The 6,794-nt window shown below is 45.6% G+C and overlaps 1 protein-coding gene across 8 annotated transcripts in view; it reads right to left on the reverse strand.

The window, feature by feature from the left end:
• PROM1 (prominin 1) overlaps positions 1–1,992 on the reverse strand; it is a 151,894-nt gene extending 149,902 nt beyond the window's left edge. For 7 of the 8 annotated variants that reach the window (XM_056802448.1, XM_056802446.1, XM_056802445.1 and 4 more), the window contains exon 1: positions 1,397–1,992. The gene's annotated coding sequence lies outside the window, so the exon portion shown is untranslated. The remainder of the gene's footprint in view (positions 1–1,396) is intronic. The other variant, XM_056802443.1, reaches the window with a different exon arrangement.
• Positions 1,993–6,794: the final 4,802 nt, after the last annotated feature.

Here is a 6,794-nt window from a genome sequence, read left to right on the forward strand (position 1 = left end):
GGGGGCGAAGGGGAAGGGGCGCGTGGGTGTTACCCCGAGCAACTTGACTGTAACTTGCCGAGTGGAGAGCGTAACCCAGCAGCCCCTCCGGGCTGGGGAGGGACAACGTCATCCCAAGCCCCCGCCTAGGACTCTCCCTTCTACACCGTTTGGTTGCCCAGGAGAGGGACAGGGCAGAGCCCAGCTGGGACTCAGAGGGTTTCACTGAGGGGGTGGTCAAAGGCGCCTAAACTCCCAGGCTGAAACCAAGCTCCTCCTCTCTCCATTTTCTCTCCTTTGTTGTCCGGGGCCAGTGTCTAGGGACTTAGCTGGGGCTAGTCGCGGGTCCGTGCCCAACTCCTCTCAGTACAAATCCTTCCCAATACCCCATCTCCACCCCCTAGCAGTGGGCAAAGCTGGCGCTTCCACCACCGCGGAATAATCGAATGCTTCTCTTTTCTCCTCAGTTTCAGAGGGCTCTGCGCTACCTCCCAAGGATAAGCAGGAAGATGCCCCTGGCTAAAATCCCACTGGGGCTCAGGGGTCCGGGGTGGACGATGGAGGAGGAAGGAGACCACAACAGAGCTGGGAATTAAATGCACCCTCTGTGACCCGTCTGCCAGTTAATTTCTGCTTCTCCATTCCCGCAAACTAGGTAATGCTTCGTCTCCATACCTTCCTAGTAGGGGAGCAAAGCAGGAAGGAAGATCAATATAGATTCCTCGGGGAATCTTGGTCCTGAAAGAGATGCCCATGTTCATGTTCACCTTAGTAAAGAAGCCCTAGTCCTTAAATAAGCCCCCGTTTCCCATTATACCTCCCACCCCATCTCTCCCTACAACTCTCAGCTTCCCAGAGGGCGAACCCGAGGTCCCAAAGGACCTCAGAGAAGTTCACAACATGGGGAGGGGGAGGCATGGAATTTATCTTTTCCCCTTTTCTCCAACTCAGTTTCAACACAGACCCTTTTCCCCTCTCGTCTCTTCTCTTAAAGCCCACCCTACCCGTAAAGCGAAAACCCTTCATCTGCGCCGCTGGAAAATTACAGCAGAAAGTCAAAAAAGTTTGCTCCCTGGACGCGTCCCCCCTTCTAGCCCCAATTCCCAGTGCCCTAGACCCAACCCTCCATCTATCGCCGAGCTCGTCTAGCCTCCACCTCCCCGAGTCGAATACCTCTTTTGGCCCGCAGCCCCACTCTCCCCACTGGAGCTCCTGCCCTACACCCCTAATACTGGATGCAGAGTTGGGGGAGAAGGGGGAGGAGGCAATACTGTTTTCTCCCCACTTCCCCTAGCCCATCATTCCATTGGCTTCCAAGTGCATACAGTCTCCCCTAATTCCCTCTCCCTTCTTTCCTTCCTTCCCATAGGTATTTTCCCAGCTACTGGAAAGAGGACTCAAGGGGGAGGGTACTCACCGCCCAGCAGCTGCTTGCAGCTGCTTCTCCTTTCTCCCTCCTACTCTCCTAAACACCTAGTTGGAGGGCTGCAGCTGCGGCCAGGGACTAGGCAACGTCGTGGGCTCCCGGTGCCCCCCAGCAACAGCTGCTGCTGCTGTGGCTGCTGCAACCTCTTTCCTCTTCCCGGGGAGCGTAGAGTCTCTCAGCTCTCATACAAACCAGCCTCCCTTACCCGCTCGGTGCTCGGCAACCCATGAAGCTCCGGCTCATGAATGATTTATGAGTCACAGAACCCGGCCTCCAGTTTCTGGGGACCACCAGGCAGGGTTCCGGAGACCCCTCCCCTCTACGCTCCCAGCACGCCGCCGCCCCCCACCTCAGACTGCGTACCAGCCGGTGCTGGGTGTATGGAACCGAGCTCAGCCTCCCGATGGGGAGAGGGAAAGGGGCTTTTCTACTTTGGGAGGTTTGCCCTAAACGTAGAACGGCAGATTGGTCTGAATCCGCGCCCCCTCCCTTCCTCCTCCCCCTTCCCCCACTAGAGGGGGAGGAGGCTACACAGGTTTGCAGCGGACCTCCACCAGAAGGTCGTAGAAACTGGGGGACCTGTTGCGCTCTCAATGTGCAGCTTAAGCCATTGTGATTGGACGGGGGGGGGGGTGCTTTTTGTTTTCAAGAAAATAGTCTCTATTCCTTCCCCCCCCCTTCCCCCCAACCCCAAAGAGTTGCAAACATATGCAAAGAAGCCTGGTAGAGGGCTAGGTTGGAAAAGCAAGAAATGTGCTCTTCCGGAGGGGATCGCCCGGGAGGTGTCTTTTTATTTTAAAAACATTACGGAATTTGCAGCCCTGAACTAGGTTGGCCTCAGGCACTCGGGAGACCAGACTTTGGTCTAGCTAGCCCCAATTTGCTGTAGTACCCTGGGGCTTCCAAAGAACACTAAAAACACACACACACACACACACACACACACAAAGCCCCCGAAATCTCATTAAGCAGGTTCTGTCTCTGTGCATCTGTCTGTCTGTAACTGGTTTTCTGTCACTCTGTCTCTGTGTCTGTCTGTCTCTCTCACACAAAGAGTATGTAAGTCCGAAGTGTTGGAATTCTTAATTAATGTAGAATTCAAATCTATGTCCTCCAACTCTGTAATCTTTGTTTCTAGATCACCTTGGCCACCTTATTTGCAACTGTTACAAATTTATCTTCTTGGATAATTTTAGAAGGGAAGGGGTAGCTCCAGGGAACTTAGTACTTTTCCCAAAATATGGTCAGCTCTCCTGGAATCCTAGGTGACAACCAGAAGCCACATTGCCAGCAACTTGAGATGGGTGATTAGGGAAGACTCGGCTTGCCCTTTAGCACTCTCCCTTTTCCTTTTTGGAATCATTCAACAATTCTATATTAAGGTCTCATGCTTGGCACCGGGGCATAAAAGAACAAAATGAGAAACAATCCTTGCCTTCAAGGAGCTAACGTTCAACTTAGGTATTGGGACATTTCTAGGTGGTGCAGTGGATAGAGCACTTGAGCTTGAAATCAGGAAGACATCTTCATGAATTCAAATTTGGCCTTGGCCATTTACTAGCTGTATGACCCTGGACAAATCCCTTAACCCTATTTGCCTCAGTTTCCATACCTGTCAAATGAATCAGAGGTGGGGAAAAGGCAAATCACTCCAGTATCTCTGCCAAGAAAACCCCAAATGGAGCCACAAGAGTCCAACAGGATTGAAAAATAACTGAACAACAGCAATTACTAGTTAATTTGTAAGGGGGGGAGGAGTTGGCAGAGAAGGGAAAACTTCCTGGTAGAAGGTGATTTATGCCTTACGGGAAGTATTTACCCTTCCTTCTCCACACCAAATCACTTATCTCAAACATATCCAGTACAATCCACCTTTTAGATAAATACATAAAGTTTAAATGTCACTAGGGATCAGGGTCATGAGTTCTGGAGCTAACTCAAAATGGAGCTACGTCTAAAATGAGTATTTGAGATGGCAGGCAAAAGATGAAGATAATATCTAGACCTAGTTCTATGCAATGCTATGAGGAAAGAGCTTTGCAAAACTTCAAGCATAATTTCCATGTGATCTATTATTCTTTTTTTTTTTTAACCCATACCTTCCATCTTGGAATCAAGGGAGAAGAGTGGTAAGGGCTAGGCAATGGGAGTTAAGTGACTTGCCCAAGATCACATAGCTGGGCAGTGTCTGAGACCAGATTTGAACCCAGGACTTCCCATCTCTAGGCCTGTCTCTCAATCCACTACCCAGCTGCCCCCGTGATCTATTATTCTTAATAGGAATCAAAAAAGACAGCCTGGAAACCTGAGTTCAAGATATCCCTCTGACATAAACTAGCTATGTGATATATAGCCTATATGTAGCTAAAACTATAGATTACAGAAGAATTCTAAGTGGGAGTTTCCTACCTAAACTGACCTGAGTTCTGGACCAAAAGAAAACCTAAACAAATTGGGCCAAGAGCAAAAGACTCAGGCTTACTGGGTAGGAAACGATTTGGATGTCTCATGCACAATGTTAGGAAGTGTTTCCAGGTCCCAGTGCTATTCCAAAAATCGTTCCAATGCATAAAGGAGTGGAAAAAGAATTGACTGGCTAGAGGCACAAATCCTAGCTTAAATCAAACCTGTGTGGCCAACTACTTTTGTGTCCTTGGGCAAATCATTAACCTCTCTCCAGTTACTCATCTTTAGGTGAATAGGTCTAGATATGTGTCTGTTTGATTCTTTCAACCCATCACAATGCAATGTGAATAGATCACAGTGTGTCCTGGATTTAAGATGGGCTTGAGACATAGATGGACTGTGTCACCCTGGTTAGACCAGTTGGGCTCTGAGACCTCCCTCTAGTTCTAAATCTAAGACCCATGAATCAAACCAATCACACTGTTGTCTAAATTGACCCCTCTCCAGAAGTCCTCTCCCTCTGAAGCTTCATTACTCTTGTCCCTGGACCTTCATGACTCTGGAAGAGACAAGGCAGACACTTTGTGCCACTGCCTCACAAATTCAATTCATTCCCAAGTCAAGACATTACCTGGTGTTGCCATTGGAACTCTTCAAAAACAAAGGAGGACCAACAACAATAACATCTTGGCATGGTCACATAGGGTTCTAGACGTCCATGCTTATAGAGAGGTGGCAATCTGTAAGAGTAGAGAAAGTACTCACAAGAATGAGAAGTTGGGAGCCAGCTAGGTGCCTCAGTGAATTGAGAACCAGGCCCAGAGATGGGAAGTCCTGGGTTCAAATTTGAACTCAGTCACTTCCTAGTTGTATGACCCTGGGCAAGCCACTTAACCCCCATTGCCTAGCCCTTACCACTCTTCTGCCTTGGAACCAATACACAGTATTGATCCCAAGATGGAAGGTAAGGGTTAAAAAAAAAAGAATGAGATCATGATTCCTAAAATTAACCAATTTGTCTATAGTGGCCCAACGCTATGTTATCATCTTCCACCAAAACAAATCATTAGAGTAAAATGTTAGGTCATCATTTCAATTCTATTTATAGTCTACAGAGGAACTTAAGTGGAAATTCTTTTTTTTAAGTCAAAATTCAATTCACAGACATTTTTATTAAGCACCTACTGTGTGCAAGGCAGAGAAAAATTGTAACATAATGGATAGACAGCTGGCCTCCGAGGAAAACCAGAATTCAAGTCTCCTCTCTGACATCTATTGTCCATGATGCTAACTAAGAAAATACCTAAATTTTACTTAAACAACAGGTTGCAGATCTACACTGGGAATCTGAATAAGTGAATAGTTAATAATTCATATAGTACCTACTATGTGCCAGGAACTGTGCTAAATGCTTTACAAATATTGTCTCATTTGATTGGTAGAGGGAATTTCCTCCTTAGGAGTTTTTTTTTTAACCTTATTTTCTGTCTTGGAATTGTGAGTTTAAAATTAATAATCAATGACTAAGTATTATATTTTATAAAATTTTATTAATAATAACTAAAGCAAAAGAACTGCCTGAACTCAGCCTGGTTGCAGGTCAAAAAGAGAAAGAGGGAGGAGTTACAGCCCCTTAAATACAATCGCACAAAACATAAGGATGCAGGAAAAGGGAACTTTGGGAAATAACTAAATGACTTCTGGGGAATGAAGTCCAAAGGTATAAAATCTTCATTAAATCAGAATCAATACTAACAATCAGTTCCAAGGCAAAGGAGGGTTAAGTGGTAGGAAATTGGGGTTCAAGTAACTTGACAGGGTCACACAGCTAGGGAAGTGTCTGAGGCCAGATCTGGCACTCCATGCAATGAACCACCTAGACACCCCAAAGAAAAGCTTACATTACCTTTTTTTTAAGGCAATCAAAATGAATTCTTCTAGGATCACACAACTAGGAAGTGCCTGAGGCTGGATTTGAACCCACATGCTCCTGATTCCAGACCTGACATTCTATCCATGACATCATTGGGAGTTTTCAGCATCAATTATATGACAAACATATAACAAGTATAGGCTAAAAAAATTTTAATGCATACAATGTTAGGCACTGGGGATACAAAGACGAGTCTGAAACAGCCCCTGTCCTCAGGAATCTTCTATTCCAATTGGAGGATCAAATTTGTATGCAAACACAGCAGAATTCAGTAGCACAAAGTAATTTCACAGAGAAAGAATACTTCTAATGGGGGGGGGGGTCAGGAAAAGCCTCAGGTAAACGATGGTACCTGAACAGTACTTTGAAAGACAAGTCGTCCAGACCTGAGGGACCCCTGATGGAAAAAGCAGAGGCAGGAGATGTAGCGTTGTACATGGGGTAGGCTTCACCAGCCAATTTGATTTAAAAGGAATATTTATGAAAGGGAAAAATACGAAATACGACTGCAAAGGTAGCTGGGAGTGATAGAGTTGGAAAGACTTTAAATGATAACCTAAAGATTTTGTAATAATAGCAACTAGAATTTATGTGGTGATCACTCTACTAAACACTTTACAAATATGATTTCATTTGATCTTCAGAACTACCAGAGTTAGAAAATATTATCTCTATTTTACAGTTGAGGAAACTGAGGTTAGGTGACTTGCCCAGTCATATAGCTAGTAAATGTCTGAGACCAGGTTTAAACTTGTCTTCCTGACCCCAAGCCCAGCACTCTGTCCACCTATTGAAAATGTTATATCGATAATTCCTTTTTTGGGTACAGATTGGATTTGATTATTTCATTTTGTAGTGATGCTTTCCTACTCTTATGACCAAAATTTTGTCATCTGGAAGTACATTTGTCTCAAAGACATGCCAACACATATACACATACATGCATGCAAATTTTCAGAATACCTTCCACATTTGAAAATAGCTGCACAGGGAATAACTAGGTGACTCAGTGGCTTGAGAACCAGGCCTAGAAATAGGAGGTCCTGGGTT

This window comes from Monodelphis domestica, chromosome 6 (assembly GCF_027887165.1).
Source record: "Monodelphis domestica isolate mMonDom1 chromosome 6, mMonDom1.pri, whole genome shotgun sequence".
Classification (NCBI taxonomy): domain Eukaryota; kingdom Metazoa; phylum Chordata; class Mammalia; order Didelphimorphia; family Didelphidae; genus Monodelphis; species Monodelphis domestica.